This window comes from Lichenostomus cassidix, chromosome 9 (assembly GCF_008360975.1).
Source record: "Lichenostomus cassidix isolate B80296 chromosome 9, HeHo_3.0, whole genome shotgun sequence".
NCBI classification, from domain to species: domain Eukaryota; kingdom Metazoa; phylum Chordata; class Aves; order Passeriformes; family Meliphagidae; genus Lichenostomus; species Lichenostomus cassidix.
The window spans coordinates 5,971,488-5,997,131 of NC_139490.1; the positions used below are offsets into that span (position 1 = coordinate 5,971,488).

The following is a 25,644-nucleotide window of genomic DNA, read 5'->3' on the forward strand; positions in this document are numbered from 1 at the left end:
AAGATTGCAGTAACCAAGCCCCTTTCTACAGAAGCTAAGATTTTAACTTCACTTGTCTTACACTGACAAATGGGCTGAAGCAAAATACACCTGACACTGCAGAGTTGGTTTTGGCTTTTTTCTGGAAAAAGCTGTTAGTATTGAAACAAACTGCAGAGAGCACCCAAGTGGGTGCAACAGAACACTCAGCTTGGCTACAGCTCACCCCAAACAGGCTCTTGGCCAAAAGAGGAAGCAACACCAGTTACCAACAGGATGAGCTACGTTATTGTAAAGTCACACTTCTCACTTCAAAATTAACACACTGCCCTACTTCCCACAGGATCAAACCAGGTGCAACTGTAATATTTTTGTCAAACAGCATAATAGTCCAGACGTTCCTTAAAAAATGAAAAGAATCCACTTGAATACTAAAAAGTAGTTATTCTAAAAATACTATTTGCAGTGTAAGTGCAGAGAGGAACTACACCACCTTTAGTCAGTTAGAAAGGAACTTACCATTGGCAGTGCATTGATATGCGGAGGTTTTCCTTTCGGGTGCCTCTTGCCACAGAAGGGTGATGCTGACAGGGAAATAAGGAGACAAAATAGGAAATATTAACATTTATTATTCTGAAAACGGTGTTGTTCACACACAGTAAAAACGTTATCAGCTCTAGGCCTTCCTGGCTCTGCCTGCCTGCTCAGTTCCCCGAGCTGAGTGCTAGCACTACATGTGCTCAGAGGCTGGAGCAGAGCTCGGGCACAGCACGCAGAAATGGAGCTTTGCATATATCCTGTCCTCCCCACACCACAGAGCAGCTCCTGGGGGAGCCTGACACACACACCTTTCAACAATCAGCCTGCTGGATGAACACTTGCACCATCAGAGCTCTGGACAGTCGCACTCATCCAGCAGGAATGCACACAAGCAGAACAACCTGGGTACAAGAATCCTGATATCTGCATTTTGCCTCAACTCTCTGGAAAAAGCTTCAGAAAGGCAACTAGGCAACTTACAGTATGGGCTGCCCATGCCAAATTTTTGCTGGAAATAAACCGCAGCTACCAAAAGCTAAACACTCTGAAAAGCCCCAAACAAAAATCAACATTCCAGTGGTATGACTTCCAAAATGGTTACATCCACTGTGAAGCACTGAAAGAAAAATAAATCTGTTTTCCTCTAACACATCTCACACTAAATAACTCCATTTATATACACAGGTGTGCCCACGAACCCAAACAGTTACCAACTCCTGCAGTGACCTCAGTAATTAAAAAAAAAACACCACCTCATACTAATTGCTAGCAACATTTGACAACATGTTCATAACAGAAATCTACCTAGTGTAAAATCCAAGAGAAATCCTGCCTATCTTCAAAACCCAAACATAATGTAAACAAATCCACACTTTCTTACACTTTAGTAATTTTCTTTACATATCAATAAGTTTATGCACACAATAAAATAACTAAATATAAGCACATAGCTTTTGATGTCCAAATATAGGGTAACTCCATCCACTGCAACATCCATTTTTATTCAGCAATGACAAACAATTTTTATTCACACTAATATCCCTGAGTGGTTGCCCTCCATACAAATACTTGCCAGACGACTTCTCTTTAGGACATAATCTAATCGCCCACTCAAAGAGCAGGAAGGGTGACAGATGGACATGGGTGACTAATAAAGTATTACCAGACTATTTTTAGATTAAATTCTTTACCAAGGATCTGCAACCTATGTTCAAAAAAACTTTTACTATGACTAAAGAATAACTACAGTTTATGGGACTCATGATCAACACGAGGTTCTCATGTGCAATTTTCAAGCTCAACCAGCAGGAAATCATTTATTATACAGCCATTTTTGGATCCAGACAGGGAAAAAAAAAAAAAAAAAAAAAGAGAGAGAAAAGCTGCACCATTTGGGCATATTTTATTCTTAGAAGATCCCACTAGGCAGGCAGAAACATCACCTTCACAGTGTGAGCAAGAGTGCAGAGGATGCTGAGGAATGCAGGAATGCTGGGAATTGAAAGAATTTGCAAACATGCTCTTATTTCCTCGCTTAGTTGTACTAGTGCTGCAGAAATTATGTAAATAGGCTGAGTGAAACTCCACTCTTCAAGTGGTACAGTACCCCATATAAGGCTGCTCAAAGTTTTTTTTCTTCTACAGCCTGAGCTGCAGACCAGCAGAGAAAAGAAAGCTTTAACTCCTCGCTCCGAAAACTCCATAAAAAAATACTTGCTAAAAACAAGAGTTTTCCTTAAAAACAGAACAAAACAGCAACCAACCAATATTCTTTTGGGAATGATGATAAAAGCTGTGTGCAGAGAAAGGCAGAGGAGGGCCCTGCTACCCCGTTCCAAGTACGATGCTTGGTTTGGCTTATTTGATTTGGGAAGGAACATGGCAAACATAAATAAAAGGATGACTGCACAAACATAAACCATTTTCTTCAATGAAGAAAGGCTTTCTTCAGCATACACTGTCCAAACTGTCTCCTTCCAACACCTCTTTGCCCTTGTGCAATCTTGAGTGCAGTACTTATCATCGAAGCCAGAGAGGGAAACCTTTCTGCCTGAACTGTAGAAGAGGCTTCTTGTCCTTTGCTTTACATCTAAACAGGGCAGTGACACGGAAAGAAGCTGGAAGCAAAGACTCAAGAGAGCAGAGAATGAGAAAAGAAAGGGTTCACTGACTTTGCTTCATTCCTCACTCAATGTTAATTGGTTGTAGGCTCCAGTTTTAAATAAGGGCACTTCAAACAACATGTAAACATTTAGGAAACTCTGCAATGTCCTTCTTCGGAATCAATTGCTGAGTACAAACACCTCATCTGCTGCTTTTCTTCTTTCCAAATTTATCCTATTGGTTTTTGGCATGTACCTTGAAATGATGCAGGCTACAGTTATAATTTATTGATTTTAGACTATCTCTCACCTTTATATTCTGACATGTTACAGTGATTTAAACAGGTGCCCAGATGTAGTAACAGCTACACTACGTGACACTTAAAAATAATCCACCAGATGCCCTTGAAGTTGATAAGGCACACCTGGGGAATGCACAGTAGCTTGTGAGCTTGGATCCTTCATCTCAGAGGGGCTGGAAACAGCTCACCACTGCCTGATGATTAACGTGTCCAACATCAATTGAAAAGAAACTTGAAAAGAAAGATGATTTTGCCACGTGTGCACTGCCACACGTGTGTTCCCGCAGCCAGTGCTCACCAGCCTTGCCCACAGCAGTTTTTTCTGCACAGAATGACACACCTGATGCCCGTGTCCCTCTGAGACCCTGGGCAAACCCTTGGTACAGCACCCAACATCACCTCCCCGTGAAGAGGAGACCAGCCAAGCCCCAGGCCATACACCCAGCTTGCATGAGACAGGCAGGGACAAAACTAACACACCAAACCACCTACACCAAAGCTGCAAATACCCACCCATGCTGCTTGCACAGATTGGGCTGCAGCTATCAACCAAATAATAATCGTGTGGTGCAAAGGAAACCACAGATAAAAACAACCCCAGCACCAAGACAGTGACAAACCTGGTTATAAACACACAGCCCAGATGTGCACTGATCTTAGCCCTTACCTGTTTCTCAATATAATCAGTTCAAAGCAAGGATTTCTCTAAAAGGTACTTGCAGACATGTTTAACCACTTCCTTCCAGAAATGCTGCTGTTGGTGCTATTTTCTCCTTCCCAGACATTACACTGGGTTTGTGTTATGGCTAAAACAGCGTTTTTTGCGTGAGCTTTGAATTGCTCCTGTTCCCCATGTGAACTTGTGCACTTGTGTTTTTTTTCTAATCCTCTTAGGATCACACTGTTTATACTACTTTCTGAGATTTTGGTGCTATTTGAGCTCTAACAACAAATTTAGTCATTAGATGTCGTGCTTTGCGAGTTACAAAAGCCTTCTAAGGACACAGTATCTTTTCTTTTAAATTATCCTTGAGTATCCTGCTTTTATCTGGATTCAGTATCTGGAAAAAGTGTCCCAATCAAAATAGAATTAAAAATAACTAAATCCTGGATATCCCCCTCAGTAACTAGGCTGCAAAAAGCATGAGACAATAATTTTAAAAGCCTAAATTGAAAACTAATCACTCCATTGAATCCTTCCTTTCATTTGGTTAATAGGCACATACAAAGCTAATGGTGATTCTACCACTGCTGTGCTTGGAACATAAACAGAGAAAACCAAAGTTATTCCTTTTAATCACAGCTCCACAGTGATGTATGGCAATTTTTTTTTAAGCAATTCAGCATGTCTACAACAACATCTGCTTTTCAGATCTGACAGAGAGGCTAAACTGACACAAATACCAGCTCAGAAAATTCAGGAGAAACAAATAGGGATGAGTGTGTGTGTGTGGGGAAATCAGCACCACACACAAGACGCTGTTAAAAACTGTCATTACTTAGAACTAGTAGGTAGCAATAGGGTTCCTAGTGACAAAATAACATGCACAGACTGCTCCAGTACTTCACTCTGGGAGCACAGCGTGGGCGAGGATGTTTTACAAGAAGCACTGGAAGTAGCTAAGAGCTGCCCAGAGATATATCCACACAAATTCCTAAGTTCCATCTGAAACAGCTTTTCTCTGTCAATTGAGAAATTTTTATTTCCTGGTCTTTGTTCTTCTACCTTTATTCCATCAGAACTATAGGAAAAACCTGATGTAAGTTAACTTTCTGGATGTTTCAAAGAAGAAATGTTTAACTTGTACATTCATATCACATTGAAGCTGCACAACTTTCCACACTTCAGGAATTCTCTTCCATAGAACAAGCACCTGTGTATCTGTGGACATATGTGAACCAACTGCTAAAGCAAAGGGTATCTGAGGGGATAAAGAGTAAGAACTGGGCAAGCAGACAGCACTGCTCTGGAGAAAAGATCATCCAGACACAGAAACCACCCTTTGGAAGTGCACAGAAACAGGATTCAGTGTGCAATGAGAAACACAGGACAGGTCACACCAGAGCAAAAGAATACTGCAGAAGTTTAAACACCAATTCCTGTAACACTCAAAAACTGAGGCAATCACAGAAAACAGCTCACAGCCCACTGAAAGGGAAAGAAGCTGAACTGCTGGAGAGGAAACCAACTTAGCCAGCTCCATTAAAAACCCATACTGCACCCCAGTAATCCTGTCAATACCTATCAGCCAATACAAACGGGAAGAAGGGTGAGCATTGCTGCAGCACCATTTCACTTGCAAGGCATTTCAATGAAATTCATTACCAAGTAATCCAATTCACACAAACTGGAAGTTAGAAGATCCTAGAGAATGAAGTTAAACCCAGTCTAGACTGGGAAAGAGTATGAAGTTATCACTCAAAGCACTGTTAATGTGAAAGGAGCTTAGAGCATTTACAAAATCCCAACTTCACCGACTGCTACCTGCAGGATGGGGACCTCCTGTGAAAATTCAAGGGAGTTTCCAAATTGTGGGCTTTTCTTTTTTCTGAAAATAGTACACATGATGACTGGAGATATATTGCTCATAACAGTAGCATATTGACAATTTTTCTGTAAATTTAGTCTAGAACTGCATTTCAAACTTAAATTCATCACTGCAACATTAATCAGTGAAACAGACTGTCGAACGGGGTGCTCTCAGCAGACCCACCTCAAATTGAAACAAGATTTTTCCTTCTCAAAAAAAAAAAAAAAGACAAACACCCTGATGTGTAACTTGTCATTCTCTGTGTTTATTACAGATTTCAAATGCATATCTAAAAAACTGAACCAAGACACAAAAATAAAATACCACTTTAAAAAAAAAAAAAAATCTGAGTATTTTTTCCCATTCCCTTTCCTCAAAGTAAGAACAGCCATATTTCCCATGATACTAATTCAGCCCTCTCCAGCCCACTAAATCGATTCAGCTGCACTGGTGGGTGAGAACTCTTCCCTTCCCTTCTCCACTCAGAGCCAGTTAGCTCAGATGAGCCTTCACAGCTGAAGGAAGGCAGCAGCTGCTTTTGTCAACGTGGAAATGTGTTTGTAGGGAACTGATAGTTGCAAGGTTACCAGGACTTTTAAATTGGTCTCCAAAGCGGGGATATGGAACAAAGCTCAAGCAGCTTTCCCGGAAAATCACCTTCTGCTAACAGTGCCTGCTTCATCTGTGTTTTCAGACAAATACTGTGTTTTCAGAACAATATATTCCTCTGCTTTGGGACTCATGGTGGCCTTGCAGAACCTATCTAGATTATGGCAAGCATAGGAAATTGTTACAGTGGGGCAAAGGCACAAGAGCTTAATTTATTGAATTCATTAAAATTCTATCTCAAATATGCCATGATTTGGGGAGGTGGGACACATGTTTCATGCAGACATCACACTTGAAACTAGGCTCAAAACATTTAAATAAGGAAATCTCCCCAAAACAACAAAAGGATGTGACAACATTGTGTTATTTTCAACCCTAATTAACGTAATCACCATGGGAGCCCTGGCTGGGTTTCCCTCACTATCGGTGCCACTACCACCTTTAGTTCTTTGAGCACCCACAAGTCAAACAGGGCATTCTTTCAGAGCAGCAGCTCCACATTTTTGCCAAGGCAAGCTAAGGAGCTGCTGAGGACATTCCAACCATGCAGGGGGGTTTGGTGTCTCCTGGCAGAGGTGTTTGCAGACAGCTTGACGTCAAGAGGCTCAAGGCGTCTGTCCAGCTGTGGCCACTGACCCTGAATGTCCTGTACAGCCAGGGGTGCTGCAGCGCCTCTCTCCTAGCTGAGGACACAGCAGGAAGGTTGGCTGCCTTCTGTCTGTCTGCCCACTGCAGGAATACTTCCCAGGATACCTGCCCTTGCAGCAGTGCCAGGCTTAAAAACAAAGGTAATCCAAAATGTTCTTAAAAATCCACCTTGCTTGGGATGTTGGGTGTGTGATAGCAGTAGCACAGGTTGAAGAGTTAGGATCCAAGTGTTTCTTTAAAATAGCCCTCAAATTTGTGAGTTGCTTTCAATACTCAAAGGCACTTGAAAATCCACAGGTATGAAAATATTTTTCTGAAAACTTTAAGTCATACCAGGGGCCAAAAGAAAAGCTTGTGGTAGAGTTTGGGCTCATACACTCCAGATGTTCCTGGGATACAGCTCCACTAAAATAAGGTGTTTATAATGCATTCCAGATTATTATGAAAATTATTATTACAATTTTGTGCAAAGCCAGAGGAAAACATAAGCCACTCACACTGCCAAAAAAGGTAGCACTGAATGCCCTGAAATCATCAACTAAATGCATCAAGGAGAATTTTATTTTTTTTTCAATACTGATCAACAAAAGCTGCTGCACTTCTGCTTGCAGTCCCCTCTCATTTTCACAAGAACTTTTCAAAACTGAGTGACATCTGAAGCACAACATACTCAGGCTTTCCTGAAAGTTATATGGAAAGGTATCACGTTTCCATACAATTACTTTGTCTTGATCATATTTTCACACAAATAACCTACAGATGAATTTCCTCCTGCACAGGTAAACCTTGGTGCAACTAAGCAGCAGACAAGTTGCCCAGGATCAAGCAACAGAAGGATTTTTTTCCCTTTTCCAAATCTTCACACTGTGCCACCAGTAGACAATATCATCTTCCCTACAAACCTTTGGCCTCTGCTCTTTCCATGCCTCCATCACTTCTCTAACAGAGCAATTCTGCAGCCTCATGTGAGGGCTCTGATTCACAAGGAGTTAAAACCTACCTGGAGAGGGCTGTCCTTGTTCATGCACTGGTTATCCAGCCATCCCTGCTAAAAGGACAACTTATTCTTACACAGCAGCTACTGAGCTGTGACAAATTGCAGAGCAGGGTAAAGGAAAAAAGCCTGTGCCTCTCATTACCATGGCAAGCTTTCCTGCCTCATGAGAAGGGAAGCCTTTCCTGCAGGGGCTGAAATCATGGAAAGCAGAGGGGCAGCACCCTCGTTCCCAAATAAGCTGTCTCTTGTCCCTAAGAGCTCACAGGTGTGGCTCACCTGGAGGCTTTGGTTTAGTTTTATGCTCAAGTCACATCCTAGCCAAGATCTAACTGCTCTTGCATGGGAAGACCTCAGTCTACCCTTGTCTACCCTCTCCCAGCTGGGTGTTCTCAACACTTCCCTTCCCCTAAAAAAATTGAGAGTTTTCTACCACTCAGCTCCTGAAGCATCCCACTGCAGGGTCAGAAGAGGACAGGACTGGCTCAAGACAGGAAGAGGGAACACAGCCCTGAAAGGAAAGAAATGCAGGAGCAGCACTGCCCTATAGCTCCATCATCAAAATACATGTTTCCAAGGGATGCCTGGTGCCTTGGGCAGTGAAAGGGAGCCCAGCACAAAAAGCTCTCAGCAAACACAGGATGATGTACTAGGTATGAGCTGTACCAGAAACAACACAGACACTAACAGTATAAAACATGTATCTCTTATTCTGTTGTCTTTTCAAACCATTTAGATACCAGAACTGTTTCTCTGTCACACTGACTGAATAGCGAAATAGTTGCATCAATATTATGTTTGAGCATGGAGTAAGAGACACCAAAACGTGTTCCAAAGAAAAAGGAGCTCACAGTACAGAGAAACATAGCAAAATATTTACTTTAGCACTATGGTCAAGGAGAACAGCATTTATTAAATAAATGGACTAAAGTCATTAATCAACAGCAGCATATTAAACTAATATAATCATGCTGCTTGTTCTTTACTTTTTTTTTTTTTTTAACAACAGGACTTAAGCATGACCAAGGAAAACATATATTTGATTCATCAAAGACAACATATTCAAAAGAGCCGATGAACATCAGGAAATGAAACCACAGTAGAGAGATCTCACAAAGACTGTCACTAGGCTATGATTAATTGGTAACAACCTAACAGTGCCCTTATTCAAGCCTGTCCTAAGCAGTAAAGAGGTTTTAGATAGACCTAGGTGGTCTACCGTGAAATAAAAAAAAAAAACAAAAAACCACCTTCTCCTAAAAATAGTTTGATATGATAATTAACATTTCAATTATGTTGGGTTTTCCTGCTTGTAGGAAAAGGCTTTTCCCTATTCAAAATGAATGTAAAAAAACCCTGAGCAAACTTAATTTGTTGCCAAAATGAGTGAAGTCAGTATTTTTATTTCACTGGAAATATTTTCTGTTGAATTTCCTACGGTCATTGCAGCTGTACAGCTCAATTTATATCCCTTTGAACTTACGTGTTACACACACAGAGCAGCACACAGCAGGTGTTTATCCTACAAACAAGTGAAATGTGATTAGATAACCTATTACACCACTTTACAAACAGTTAAAAAAGTGGAAAAAAGAATGCTGATGTTAGTTAAGGGATCAGTCTCAAGTAAAGCTACCTAACATCTCCAACCAGAAGAAGCAGCAATTTCACAGGAGCAAATGTCAAGGGCAAGAAAAGAATTAGGTTTGTCTAGTGAAGATTGGGTAGCTAGAAATACATTTGAAATAACCAGGAAAAACTTCCCCACAACAAAATCATGCAGCTAAAGACAAGTTAAGAGAAACTCTCTGTGCCATGGGGTTTCTGTTATTTTAAGCAAGAGTGGTAAGGACTCTGGAAGGAGTAATTCTGCCTAAGGAGAAAGATTAGTGTATAGTGTTTGATCTAACAGGGCTTTTCCCTTTCTTTACTTTTTGATTCTTATCTTGATTGTTTCACACCAGGAATCTGAAACTGGCTGAGCTGTGCATCCTGCAAATCTCGTTCAAACTGGAATAGGCTGGGGATAGGATTTCACCATTTGGGAATTTCATTTACAGAATTCTGCCTCTGCAGTCGCCTACAGAAATCTCATTCTCTGTAACTGCCGTCAGAGCTTCATAAAACCGGTGGGTTTGGGGTTTTTCTTCTTTTTAAGTCAACTCGCATTCACCAGTGTGATCTACTAGACTGGTCAGAGAAAGTAACAAACTCAAGACCTCTGGTTTTGGTCTTTGGGAAATAAAGATCCTTAATTTTTCCTCCATCTTTCGATTTGTCAGAGATAGAAAAATTACCCACACCTTAAGATATACCAGATAGGTACCACCACTGCTCCTGGTGAGGATTTTGCTGCTCTGATACAGATTCACTAAAGCATCCACAGACCAGTTCTGTTTTCATTTTTAAAAAGAGAAAAAGTGATGAATGCTTATGAATGTAGATAAAAATAAAAGCTGTGCCTCTCTTTTCCGTTTGAATCCACAGATATTAAGTTCTTTTTATTGATGGAGAACAAACAGAAGGCCTGTAAATTTTGCTGCTTTCTTTGGTGACCATGCTAACACACATTGGTTAACCAAGGAAACAAATAACAAATGCTTGGGGCAGGAGTATCAAACAAAAACACTTGTCAAAAATAATCCACCTAGCAAAAGTATTTCCCCTCAGTGTCAAATGTCAACTATTGGGGTCTGGTTCATCTCTGAACAGAACCCTGTAGATATTATTTTAGCCACACCTAGTCAGGGGCTTTTCTTCCCTGTATTTTTGAGGATGCTTTTATGCCAGGCTTTATCAGGTCAGTAGCAGAACGCTGAAATGGAACAATATGAGGTATTTAGCACTAATAGATACACAGACCCCATAGAGCACAGTGTAATAAATGCAAGGACTTGGCAGCCTGATAATGACACATCTTCCATCACCAACAAGTAATAAAAACCCAGGTTTACAAGCTGCTGCACTTCAAAAGAGACTGTTTACCAGATCAGATAAAAACCAGCTTCAATATATATATTTTTTGCTGTATGACACTGTACAGCTGCAATCATTTATCAGACTTTTTCTTGCGTCTTATCTTTATTATCACTGCCTAAGGAACAAGCAAAATCTTGGAATTATAAAAATGTCTCCAACACTAGCACTTCTGACCTATTTAACCTCTCCTCTTCTTTTTCTTTACCCAGAAATAAATCCACATGCCATATTCTCCCAAAGGGTTTTGACCCCTTTTCAGAGAAGTCTCGACCCTCCTAGACTTTTAGCAGGCTGGGTGTGCTCATCACCTACATCATGATGCTCTCTCCCCCACAAAAACAAAAAGGATGCAGTTTTGCTAGCAACATCTGCAGACTAAACAAGCACAGTTTAAGAGCAATTAGCACTATTTGTTCTTTGGTCAAGTTCAGATAATTTCCTAGGGGCATTTTTAGCTAACCTGTTAATGCAGTGTTTCAGGAAACTTTACTAGTTTTATCTTTTTGTTTCTAATATCTTCCTGTAAAGCAGTAAAAATGAATTTCAAACTACACTCATTTATTTTAGCCTCCATACAAAGAGTTAATTTTTATAAATTCATTGTGTAACGGCCTTACTACAAAATTCTTAACTGACCTGGACAATTGCCAGTCCTCAAATTGACACTTTCCAAATATTCTTACCAAATTTTGAAGGTGGTGGCTCCATGGAGCAGCCAGAACCACCTCTCAGGGCAAAGACGAGTGTGGTTGAAGGGAGGTAGCCACAGGAAAGTGCAAATAATTCATGCCAGAGAAGCAACAGTGTAAAGCGTTAGTAACACATGTATGAAAGTGATCTAGGAAGCCTCCCATCACTGCATGGAATTCCTCTGTCCCAGCATAAGCTGTAGAGCCATGAAGGGTAAGATAAGGAAATAACCCTGGATTCCAGCAATGTGGTGCAATGGAACACAAAAATGGAACAAAAAGCAGCTTTTTGGGTTTGGGAGCTCTTAAAATTGCCAAGGGGACAATGTGATTTCACATGTAACTCTCCCTGTGCAAACACGTGTCACATCTCTCATGTGGCACACTTTAGGGAGAGAGGTGCACTTGGAAAAACATTAAAGCCAACATTTGCAATTCTTTTGATTAACAAACCAGAAAGATACTCCTGCTCATCCTTAGTCACCAGCAGACTTGACCTGGTGAAGTCATTTCAGCAGTCCTATCTCAGGCACTCCACCCAAACCCTCTTGAGGCTTTTATTTTTCTCTTTTAAAAAAATTAACCAAATCTCTTGAAAAGAAAAACTGTGGGCACTGCCTAAGATGAGTAGCTGAGTTACTCATGGCCAGAGAGACCCAAAAGGCCAGAACTGAGGAAGGGTGAACTGAAAAATTGTGGTAAAGAACACTGACACTTCCAAGACATTAATATTAAATATGTTTAGAATTAAGACAGATTAAAAAACAAACCCCTACAGATACCACACAGTAAATTTTAAACACTGTTGCCTATTATTTTAACCAACTAGAACAAAACACAACGAAATGATAGTGCCTAAAGAGAATTGGAGGGCAGTATCTCCACTGGTTCCCCACTGCAGGGCTGCTGCTTTAATGGCATGAGGGCAGAAGAAGAGAAGAGGGAATACCACAGAAGCATTTCTCTTTATTAACTGCAGAAAGAGGGAGGTTTTCTTTTTACATTTGTAAGGAACTTCTATTCAAAAAAAGCCAGTAAAAAAATCCTATTGTAATTCTTTAACTGAAATTCTTCAGTGTTTTGACAACACAACCCACTGCAGATATAGATACTATAGAAATATCACATCAAAATTGAGTTTAGATTTTAATTTCAAATGCAATTTAAAATTTTGGCAACCTGTACCAAAATCTGATTTAACCCACTAGAAAAAAAATTCAAATAAATTAAATAATCAGCAATATATTCTATTTTGAAGAAAGCTAAGCTACTGATGGAACTGCTGGAAATCACAGGCAGAGTGCTCACAAACTAAAAATGTTAGGAGGTCAGCTTTTACAGTGACACAGAAATTACTTTTAACACCCCAACTATTTTGCATTCAAGTGGCTTCAGTGCCTTGTATGTACTCTGGATACTCAAGGATAAGAAATTTATCTGCCAGTTATGAGATGACAACCCCCCACTAAATCCAAAATACTGAACAACAAAATCATTTCATTACTGCCAAGAGTATTTCTTCCTAGTTTTAAATGCAGAAGTTTTCATAAAGAGTCCCTGTTTATCCAGTACACTGCAACACTGAACCAAGTGAAGATTTTGTGCATTAGACACACGCCTTCCTCTAAATGGGGCTTGACACAATAAATTAGAAACATGCTATTCATCAACTTACAACTTCATAAAAAGTCATAAAAACTTAAATAATTTGTATAAATAAAGGTTATGTGCTTAACAAAAGCAGTAAATCAGCCTGATTAGCAAAATAAATACCACTTCTACTACCACAATTCAATCTTAGTAGCAAATCAAACATTTTAATAGATTGCAGCACAGTTATTTTCTCGACAAAGTTTGATTTCTCTAAATCCAAAGCAAAATTACAATCAATTACTTCAAATAAGGGCTTCTGCCTGTTGATTAAATTGTTTTCCCTTTGATCCACTCCGGGCCTAGCAGACATTCCTTCTGGTATTAAGTAGTCAAAGGTGTAAATTAAAGCCTAAAAGATCTCCTTAAAGCAACATCTATAATCAGCCTTGATATTCAAAGAGCAGTTCACTACTTTCAAAAGCAAAAGATTTCAAGTAGAGCAGCAAAAGCACCCAGCACTAGGTAGTCTCTCTGTTCTGGATGTAAGTCATGGCAAACACATCCAAGGAAAACCCTGGCAGGACATACCCACATCCTGAGGTGTTTGGTGCTGCTTCAGAGGTACAACAGAGAGCACCAAACAAACAAATACAGAAAATTTAATTATTCTGTCCTGGGTGGGTTGTTTTTTTTTGTTTGGTTGTTTTTTTTTTAAATTTAGCTTTATCATTTAATTCAAAACCAGCAAATATATTGAAATTAACCACAAAATTATATCCAGACTACAGTAATCTTCAGGTAATTACACTGAGAAAGAAATAAAGAGAGAATGAGGGGCAGTTGGCACAGGAAGTCACCTATCTTAATTGTGCCTGCAACAGATTTTGTATTCAGTACACATTCAAAACTAAGCTCTTTTGCACTTCACTTCTGTAATTCACTCCAGCAGTGCCACACCTGCTCTCACTTCTGCAGGGAAGCATTCCCAAAAGTTCACTGTGGATATCAAAAAAAAATCTCACCTCATTGATAATTAACTTGTACATCTCATCCAGAAATTTCTTTACAGTGGCTCCTCTGTATCCCTTCTGGAACATCAGTAAGAAACACTAAACCCTGGACCAAGAGGGCTGATTTTAACTACAAGAGATATATCAGAAGAATAATAAAGTTGTTCCCATTTGTACAGTAGCAAATAGGGAATCAATAATATAAAATGTATAAATTATAAAAAAATAAACCTCAGAAACCCCCTTCTGAATTTAGGTTTCACTGTCTTACACACTTCAAAAAAATGAAAGACCCTAAAAAATCAATACAACCCATAAGAATCTAAGGTGGAGAAATCCATTTTTTTTTAATATGGTAAATTGCACAGTAGCAAACCCTGGGATAAATCAAACAGATCTCCATGCAAGAAACAAAACAGGTTATAAACCCAGAATTTATAAACCTCCCATATCTTCAAATAGCAACTGTGGTGCAAAGAATGTATTACAGAACTTGTTTTCTAGTGTGCATTCAGGTATTTCTCATTTCCAGTAAAAACTTTTATTAAAGGAAGTTGATCTCTAAGGAGTTATCTCTGCGCTTTCCCCCCCTCCCCAATATTATTAATTTTTAATAACCTTTCTGAAAATTCCCTTTGCATTGAGTCTCACCGGCTGGGGATGCCAAAGGACCCTTTGATCAGCAGATACAACCCTTTTGCTACTTTTGGAGGGATTTTACTCATAGAAACTGCAAAAAAACCTCTTTTGATCATAGCACCAAAACTCTTCACATCAGATCATTCCTGGCTTGGAGACATCAGGGATTTGTGTTCTGCCGAGTCATTCCTCCTGTGAAGCACAGCTCAGACCCTGGAGTCCCTGAGCACAGAAGGATGTGGGAAGCTGGGATTGGCATCTAATTGTCACCCTGGCTCCATCACCGAGCTGTCGGATTCACTTGTGTTCACTTCAGCGCCTGAGAAATTTCCCAACAAGGCAGGATGAATCTGCCAAGCCCTGATGTACATCCACACCACAAGGACACTTGCTGGACTGTTTCTAAGAATGGGACACCATTTGGGAGAGCTAAGAAAACAACTCATTAGAGCACCAGGAGAAAAATCCTTTTCTCCCAGGACACTGCTGTGCCATGGAATAGAAAATGCTATTAAACAAAAAAAGATCGACTGCAAACAAACACGAATAATTTGCTGAACAAAAAATAACTTGCAGCTAAGAGACAATATAAATTACCATATGCAGACAACTAGGATGCCAAAGGGGCAGGGGCCTCGCTGCCTGAAAAAATAAATCAGCAAATGCAGAAGATGGTTAGTGACTGTGTTTTGATTTTAGCAATAGAAATCGAAAATAATCCAAAATTGAGGATGTAATTGCCAAAAGGAAGAAACAAACAACACAGAAAAAGAATAATTAAGACTGGAGAAAAACAGATTATCAAAGGCACCTGCTATCACAAGAATAGAAATGAGATCTTCAGAAGCCCTGAAGGACTCCTTGCAGAAAAGAAACAAGAAAAACCATAAAACCCCCAAGAAAGTGATCATTACTGATTTGATCATTTTAGCATACAAACAGAGATGTACTAGGGGATGGCAGAGACTGCCAAAGGGAACAAAACCCAAAAAGGTGGGGGCTGGAGGGTGTATATTCCTGTATTCCTCCTGCCTATGCCACGCCAGACACATTCCCCCTTTTTCCACCACATCCAAACCCTCCCAACCTGTTGGCTCTGCAGCAGCTGCATCTCTCCCACACTGCCAGAGCACAGTTCCAGGAAAACAGCGGCACGGGGTGTAAACATCTCGCTGAGACTAATGCATCATCTCCTAAAGATTTCCCCTGCCTGCCCTGGCGATGGCCTCAGCCCCGAGACAGCTTTATTTCTTTCCTCGGAGCAGCAAATGCTCTGCATCCAAACAAAGTGTGAGGCTCAGGGTGCTGTTCTGCTCTGATCAGAGCTGTTTATTCCATCCTTCACCTGCCCCACTCACAATGCAGAGCACTTCAGGGCCTCACTGAAAGATTACATTCCCAGAATAAGGGCTGATCAAACACACAGAATGCACAACACATTTGACTCCCACATATTAATTACGTGCCTCAAAAGCCTAATGATTTCTCTAATAATTTTCTTACAGAATTTATAATTCCCACGAAAGGAAGATCCCCTCTGATGTCTAGATGCTCTTCTGTAGGTATCAGAGACACAGTGTAAATATTGTTTTACAACCAACAGGAATTCTATACATTTCTACTCATTTGCAAGATGATCAAAATGAGTGAGAAGTTCTAAGGAAAGGATTTTAATTTGGTTCATTCACCCCCTGCATCTAGCAGCTCCTTGAGCTCCTGCAGGAGCTCCTTAAGCCTTTGGAGAAACCAGAAGAGCCTGCTGGGAAGGGATAGAGAGAGTGCACATTACTTAATAACCAGAAACTATGTATGAGAGACCTTTCTGGTTTTATTTTTGGCACAACTTATCTACTGGTAGAAAGACTGTATTTTAACACTGAGAGGAATGTAATGGGAAATTTATTTTAAGCATACAGTTCTAGCAGGTCATAAAGATTGTATCATTATCCTCCTTGGACAGTAATTGGCAATAAGAATACATGCTCTTCTTTTAGTTTTTGTTTCTTTGATGAGTTGTGAGGAAAGAGAAATGCTGTTCATCCAACATGCTGTTTATTTAATATTCAGCTTTCCTGAACTCTTCTTATGCAAAGCACAAATGCTGACGATCAATTATTTTAGTAATCATAATTCAAGCTCAAATTTTACACTCTGTAAACACATTATCATGACCACCACATTATGCATTTGAAAAATTCCAGTTGCAGCAACCCATACAAATGAGCACACTGCGTTAGGTTTACAGTAAAATTCTGTTCTGGCTAGACATACAAGAGGTTTTTTCATAACAGGAAAATGAATGAAGCACACATAAATGCTGAGTATTTTTCTACACAGTGTACAAATGCACACATTCATACACAGTCACAGCACTTGCTTTAAATATCAAATAAAAGTGAAAAATATTTATACTTGTCACTAACAAGGAGTTATTTCAAATATTAGATTTTATGATTTTAAAATTAAATTATTGGGTACAATGGAAAAGTCAGAGGAGAGCTGCTGTCATTTTTGCAGGAAGATTTCCTGTAAACTTCATCAGGTTGACAAGAACTAAGTTTTCCCGAAGCAACCGGTACCTCTTTGGGAGCAATCTAGAACGCCCTCACACTTAGTGGGTGGCCTAATACATCCTGAAATGTAAGTCTATAATTAAATAAAAATTTGCAAAATTCAGTTTAGACTTCTTATGGGAACGCTTAATGCACATATAATTGGGGTGTAGCACATGCTGCATTACATTTCACTGATAAACCATAACTTTTCAAATCAACGTTTCATGGAAATGCTTAGAAAATAGTTTGACGTTTAATGCTGCAAATAATAGTAAAAGGCTAAACAGGGAAAAAGTGGGCCTGTTGCTGAAGGAGGTGGATGATTTAGTGACAGAGGACGGGAGATAAGGCTGAGGCTCCTATCAGGGATTATTTGATCTTGACCCATGGGACCAGATGAGCTGTGTCCAAGGGTGCAGAGAGCCAAGGTCACAGCAAGGCCACCACTGTCATGTCAGAAAGCTCATGGAGATCAAGGGGTCCTCAATGTCTGCAGAAAGGTAGATTTTCTGCCACCCTTAAATAAAAAGAGAGAGCAGCAGAGGGTATTACCCCAACTTATACCCCACAACATGCACCTATCCAATCTGGGATGTGGCCGGCTGGATGAATGACCACCAGATGGGTGGAAACATGGCTGGATTCCAAACACAGCAGTTAATGAGTCTTTCAGCAACAAAGAGGAGGCCACAAAGATGCTCAGAGGGTTGGAGCACCCCTGCTATGAATCCAGGTTGAGAGGGCTGGAGAAGAAAAAGCTTCAGGGAGACCTTAGGGCACCTCCCAGTACCTAAAGGGGACCTACAAAAAAAGCAGAGAGGGACTTTATACAAGGGCACACAGCGACAGGACAAGGGGGAGTGGCTTTAAACTGACAGAGGGCAGGTTTAGATTGGATATGAGGAAGAAATTGTTTACTGTGAGGAGACACTGGAACAGGCCGCCCAGAGAAGCTGTGGCTGCCCCATCCCTGGAATTGCTCAAGGGCAAGTTGGAGACAGAAGGAGATGGTTCTTAAGGTCCTTTCCAATCCAAACTGTTCCATGGTGATTGGAAGGGCAGAAACACCTGGTATATAGCAGTCATCTCTCCTGAGACCTGACCTACCCAGTGTCTCCACCAATGACTTAAAGAAAGCTCAGGCGTGAACACTCATCGAGCTCACAGGCAACACCAGTCTGGGGGCAATTAGCAGGTGTGCCAGAAAGCAGGGCTGGCATCCAGAGAGACCAGGAATCCACCAGAATTCCACAAGGATCAATGCAGGGATTGCTCCAGGGAAGGAAGAACCCTTTTATCACCCCAGGCTGGGACAGACTCACAGCTAAGAAGAACCTGTGGGTCTTGGCCAAGCACCAGCCAGTGGTGTTGAGTACTCTTGGACATGTTGGGTGCTACAGTGGTTTATTCTGTCTGTTCACTGCCTTTGGAATATTTGACTTTGAAACCTTACTAACACAGTTTGGGAGTTCTTTTATAAAATAAACCCTGCTAGAAAGCAGCATGCCAGCACATCCAGCAGGTACTGCTGGTTTCAGATTTTTTGTTCCCAAAATGTTCGCTTTGTCCTCAGAGAGAGGCTGTGCAGAGCCTTCAGCAAAACAACTTAAAATTGTGATTTTTGTGTCTATAATGAAGCCACAATTGGCACTTTAAGGGGCAAATTCTACAGTGCATGCTGCTAAAGTAAATACCCTGTGCATGAAAAACTGCCACATGATGAGTGCAATGAGCATCTATGCTTATTTGCCAAAGGAGCTCCTTGAGTTTGTACTTAATTCTAATTCGTTATCAAGCATCTTAAAAGTCAAGCAATTGCGAAGTCCCATAAATATATGTGACTATTTGAGTTTTCATTAATACAGTACTTAACATGCAAAACCAAATTAATTTATTTCCGCATGCAAAAACCAGAATGGGTTGGAGAGACAGTGCACACTCACACAGGCTTGGAACTGAGCAAACTGTTACAAATTTACTGGAAAAATTGTATACTGGGCATATGTAATAGGCAATTTGTTAGCACATAATTGCTATTTCTAACCTAAACCAAGGCAAATCTATCCAAGAAGCATGTTCATATAAACACTGTATTTTATATATACGTATATAGGCACAAACACTCTTAAATATTTTATATAAAAGCACATTTTCGAAACATGGGAAATGGGAAACAAAGCTTCATTTCTCCTAAATACTGGGGGAGCTAATCAATGCTCCCCCCAAGTCATCTTCTGCCAGGAAAAAGAACAGCAGCTGCACAAAGTTGGAGGTTAAACTGTGAACATCTAGGGAGGGGAAAAAAGAGGCAAGAAACTTTAACATGACTGTCTTCCCAAGCTTGAACAGCAGCCCTACCTTCATCCCATCCCACCTTGCTAATATTCAAAGATAAAACATTTACCATACCTGGGAACGTATTTTAATTGTATAGCGACATATTCTAATTGTGTGAGCATAAGGCTACTAATCAAACTGTTATGTAGATAAAAATCAGAGCTGTTAAAAGGAATTCTCTTAAAAATGAAGGTTTAAACCACATCCTGAGGTTAAAATTTAATTTGGTAGGGTGATGTTTATAGTGCCCCTAAAATTTTGAAATACCTGCAAAATTCCTCCCTTAGGACAAAATCTTCCCACAAAAAAGCTCAATCTCCTAACATAAAAAAATTTCAAAAATATCATAAACATTCACAAATCAAGGTTAAAAAAAAGGACTTTATGACATGTATCTGAGCAATACTTGGCAGATTCCAGAAATATTCTGTGAAAGAAATACCTAACTGTGTTTATTTTGGACATCACTATTTTCATGTGATGCCTTTAGTCTTTGCATCACAGTAACCACAATCTCATGTAATGATCACTTTGAAAGAAAAAAAGAAAAAAATTAATTAAAGCATACAGTTGGCATATTAGCTGAAAGGCTGACATACACCACCATTCCATTTCCACTGCTCTTCAAAGAATCCTCTTAACTAAGCCTGCACAATCAGAGCATTTATTCTTTAAATAACCATGAAGAAAAGCAAGATTGTTTTACTTGTTGAAGCCTCAGTGTACATCCCAGGGCTCCTTACACTTTAAGCAAATGGCAATAAAAACCAAAGGTATTCTTATTTTGAAAGCATTTATATAGCCTTAGAGCCTGTGACTCTACATCTTCAAAAAAGTACACACATATACAAGATGCACAATGCCACACATTAAAATCCCACACTTTTTTACTGGTGTACATGCCTTTATCTTTATACAGACTACATATTTAACTAGGTTATATCTCAATTTTGCAATTCTTTCTGCTTAGAACCAGTAAAACACTGCCTATTCCATCCATCCAACTGAAGTTTTTTGTTATCTCACACTTGAGCTTATGCTGGCAAAAGCAGTCTCACCCCACTCAGAACCACTTCAAATCCTTCTGAAAAGGTGACTGGCTTTTGTCTTGCCACATCTCTTTGTAGCCCTTCACCAGCTTCACCTTCTAATGCCTCAAACACAACACACTTACCAGGCTTCTCCTTTATTAGCCAAGAAGGGCCCTTGCACTTTGCTTATCACTGATTTGGTACCAGAGAGCAACTTCAGCTCCCTCCAAATGGCTAATGATGCACTTGATGTACTTTCTGATGAGCATCAGCATGCTTTCTCACACAGTGCTCATTATGAGTGCTGCTCCTAAATTCACAAGTCTCCTTTCAATCCCTTTTCAAAAGTCTCCCTTTCCATGTCAGCTCAAAAACTGTGTGTTCAATAGCTCCAGGTGAATTTTTCTTCCATGAATATATAATGGCTTTCTGAATTCACATCAACTTTTAGCATTACCATGCCCTGAGGCAAAAAATTCTGCAGGAATAATCTAGGAAAAAAAACCACCTAACTGTGTTTATTTTGGATATCACTTTTTAGTTTCATTTGATGCCTTTAGTCTTCACATTAGAGCAACAGCAATCACTCCCTAATTACCTTCACCATAGTGCTCCTCAATTTACAAATCTCTCCCATCACCTCCCTGAGCTGTTAATGGGTTCCTGCCACTCAAACCAGAGACTCCTCGACTGTTTAATGAAACTTTTCCACTGCTGATTCTGACTGTGGGGATGACCCAACTCATAAACCCAGGCAGACACACTGCTAAGTTTCCAGCAAAGACTTAAAAAGAAATCACTTTGGTTTTTTTCTCGTTAGAAGGACAGGCTTCTGGAATTGTTCTACCTCAAGGACATTAGATGCTGAGTTCAGTGTACAAAGAAAGGCGTCAGCACTACTAATTCCTGCTGCCAGGAGAAGAGAGATGCTCCCTGTCACCCAGATCATGGCAGCAGAGGGGAAAGGACAGCGAGGGATAGTGAGGACTGTCAAATCCTCCCCCAGCCGCTGTGGTTATTTCATCTCCACACCTCATCTCACGACCGTGCAAAATGGATTTTCTCACAAGGGCTGAATTTTACTGAGGATGACGACGTAGCTGTGACAAACCAGAAACCTGCAGGGAAGCCACAGACCTGGTTCCTGTGCACTTTGGTACAGCTCTAACATAACTGTTAGAGCCTAATCTGCCTCTGGTCCAATTCCTTATTCTGCAACAGCAGGAAAAAAAGTCATCAGTTCCCGCTTTGGGTAGCAAAAGGGAATGGCTGTGTAAGGAAGTTCAACACACACGCCTCCATTAATTTACTAGATGAGTAACTTCCCCATGATACCCACAGCACAGCAGTAGTGTCCTAATAAATTCATATTTTTAAGTCAGGAAATGCATTTTTGGTGCAGATTTGAAGCTGACTGAGACACAAATTAATGAGATTCTCTAGTAGTGGTTTTATTTCCTTTGAGCATGAATGTATAAGAACTTTGGTAAACACACTGAAAGGTTCTATGGTTTCACTGCTTTATGGTTTAATAATTTTATATCCCTTCCTGAGATGTCTCGCATCTGTTTACAGAACTGCTGCCTACTGAGTCACAGATATTTCCAGAGCCCCAGCCACACTAGACCACTGTTATTTTTCACTCTCCAAAAGAAGCAAGATAATCATTAACTATAGCAGCAGGGAAAATAAAATCCATGCTGCCTCACTAAGTTAACATTGCACATCCAATAAAAATAATCATTTTAAAAATTATAAAATCATTCAAACAATTTTATCTTTGATGCTTCCCATAGTTTCTCTTACTACACTTAGCCACTTTTTCATGTTTCTCTTAACAAGGCTTGCATGAGATGACCTAGTTTATTTGCACTCCTCCCAAACTGTGAAGTAGAATGTGTTAACATAAACCAAATGGTCCCAGTCATTTTGAAACAAGCTTCTCCTCTGCCAGCTACTCACCCTCTGCCACCTCTGTCTACTGCCTTGACACTTTCCAGCCATTTTTCCTCCCCAGCCTTTGCTGCCACCTCATTTGTTCTCAAATCCTGCCACCCCAAATGCCTGATACCTTCCTGCTTTTTATCCTGAGGGGTGACACTTTCTTCTCCTCTGCAGCCCCGAGCAGTCAGGTTACCCCAAAAACCAACTGCTCCTCACCTCCAGTGTCACCAAACGTCACCATGTGGGATTCAAGTTCCATGCTGCCAGAGCTGTTCACCTCCAGTGTCACCAAACATCACCACGTGGGACTCAAGCTCCTGTGCTGCCAGAGCTGCTCACCAAGCACAGGCTCTGCCTGCTCTTTCCCTGGACACAGTTTGCTTCCCAGCCATGGCATCAGCCACTGAGCACAGCCCAGCAGCTGCCATGGGATAATTCCACTGCTCCCTATCACATCTGCAGACAGCAACTGAATGCCCTGGCCATGGGAGAAAGCCCAGCCTGGATTTAGTGCCAAAACATGGAGGAGAGGTCAACATATCACCTATGCCACTGCTAAACCTGAGAGAAGAACCTCATCTACCGATCCAGCGGAGGTGTCGCTGCCATCCCTGGCATATGGGATTACTCAGGTTACTATTTTCATCTTTGCTAAAGCAGTAAGCTGTGGCAAGGTAACAGCCCAAAAATTTCATAATATAACATGAGGGGGGGAAAAAAGAGAATTTAAAAAAAGAAATAAACAAGTCACAGCAGTGATGAAAAGGCCTTTAAAACGTTTGTACTGTTGTGGCTTTGTTCTGCTATTCAGAAAAAAAAATAACACTAAACAACCTTGCAATACGCTGCCTGAAGCAAGCTATTTTCGAGTTTCCTCTGGTTTAATGACTCCTCATTTCCTCACTCTAGAGGCATACCTGTAAGTGCCACAGGCCAGAGAGGAGCAAATAAGCACCTGTGGTAGTTAGGAGGAGAAAATGCAGCGAACACTGGCCCATTAAGTGCAAGCCTGAAGGACAGATTGTGAATTGCCAACAGGGGAACCAATGAGAAAATCATATGGAGATGTGAGAGTCTGCCACTCACATAAAATAACTCTCATTTCTTTAAAATTACCTTAACTGCACACTCCTATGTTAGAAGTTCACATCCAGAAAACACCACGGGATTTGTTTCTTTACTAAGCAAACTCCCTCTTACTTTTTCTGAAGTTTAATGGAAGTTGTTTCAGCTGTTGTGGCTCTAGAGGAGAGCGGTCAAATCCACAAGAGCTCAGAACCATGGACTACCACAACACAAAGGAACTGTACCTAGTGCACATGACCCCGGGGTGAGACTGTAAAATACACCTCTCCCAGCACACTTGTGAGCAGCACGTCAAATCCACAGCAGCACACTGCTCCACCACTGTGGAACTGCCAGGACAAACTTCAGTGTGTTTTTTCCTTTCATGTCCGAAGGCTGAACAGCTAGATGAGGACATTGGAGAAATGCATCTTATTCCAGTGCTGTCTAGCAGAGATGGCTTCCCCTCACACTTTGCATTGCAATAATTTGAAATTCTTACAATGGCAAATACTGTTGCTTGTATTGTAAGGGTCTGGGGGGTTTTGCTGCAGATGAGACCCTTTACCCATTCTCTCTGCAACCACACCAAGAACTTGGGCTAAACCAGGTCAAGGGTTGAAATGCAACACCAAAGCACCACACAAGACAAAAGGATAAGTTGATACAAAATTATGTTGCCAGATTGAATTTGCACAAAGAAGCCCAAAAGAAGCAGTTGAGATCTGGCACATGCCAGGTTTGATCAGACACCACAGCTCCCCCAAAGTCATTGTATCAGTCGGGCCTTTGCTGATTTCCTGGAAACAAGAGTCAAGAAGCACAGATACAAAAAGCACACTCACCCATTAGCAGGAAAATGGAGCTCTGGCCTAAGGCCAGTCTTGCTTGGGTTTTTATGTCATTTAGGTAACTAAGTATCTAAATCAAGACTGAAAACAGGACAGAGAATGCACAGAGGATTCACATTTTCTATTTGGCCAAGTACTAAGGGCAACTGTTGCTGGAAGCATGAACTGTCATGCAGAGATTTGAGGTTCTCACACACCTGCCCTCTGAAACGGTACAGTTGATCACAGATGTTGCTCAAGACAACAAAATACCAGAATACACTGCCACTCAAAGCTTATCATTTCCAGGAACACACACCTCAGTGAAATGCCAAGAAAGTCATCACCGATCAAGAACACATCCAGCCACAAATCCAACACCTGCCCCAAATCCAACCACACGCTGCTGCACAAGGCCAGCCTTGTCACAAGCAAGGAGAACTGATTCAGTCCCCTCCACACAAACACATGACTTTGTTTGCTGGACTCAACAGCTCAAAGATTCAGAGCCTCTCCACATTACCTCACTTCTCCACCTGCTAGTCTTTTCTTAATTCATTGGGTAAATTGGCACTCCCCCTCCCCCCAAGCCATAACTGAAAATTATAATTAACAAGATGATGACACAGGAGGTCTTAATGAGGATTAATTCTTGTGTTCTTGCTTGCTGAGAAAAGAAGCTAAATTTCATTCTGATTTTTTTCCTCAAATAACTGCAGCCATTCAGCGTAGCATCCTGAGATTTTTTCTTTCACTAATGTTATAAAAACCAAAAATTCCTAAATGAAATAATAAAATGAAGAAATAAGCTAATGAACGGGAGGCCAAGCTTCCATGGCAGCTATAGAGGACAACAAAATCACATTGCAGGCTCTGAATCAGCACCAACTTTAATGCAGCTTGTTTTCCACTTTTTAGGGGAAGACCACCAAAAATCACTTGCCTTTGCACTAAAGTATAACTGATCATGGTTTCTCTGAAGCATCACAGGTGTGAAGTGTCTGAAACTAGACAGATAAATGACAAATAGGCTATGATGACTACATGTATCAAATAAAAAGCACCAGAAATGCTCTCCCACAAACACACACACATTTTAATCTTCAATACATTGAAGTGTGGTACTGCAACTGTCAATACTACATTTAACTGGGTGGAGGCTGCTGTTGAATAATGCAATGCATTAGCTCCCCAACAGGATTACATTTTTTGCCTGGAAATGTAACCATTTTGTCCAACTCAACAAGGATGAGGACAATGAGAAAGC

At 40.6% G+C, this 25,644-nt stretch overlaps 1 protein-coding gene across 5 annotated transcripts in view; it reads right to left on the reverse strand.

Annotated features, from left to right (window-relative positions):
• TBL1XR1 (TBL1X/Y related 1) overlaps positions 1-25,644 on the reverse strand; it is a 107,961-nt gene that overhangs the window by 60,219 nt on the left and 22,098 nt on the right. For all 5 annotated transcript variants that reach the window (XM_085069064.1, XM_085069061.1, XM_085069062.1 and 2 more), the window contains exon 2: positions 499-563. The gene's annotated coding sequence lies outside the window, so the exon portion shown is untranslated. The remainder of the gene's footprint in view (positions 1-498; positions 564-25,644) is intronic.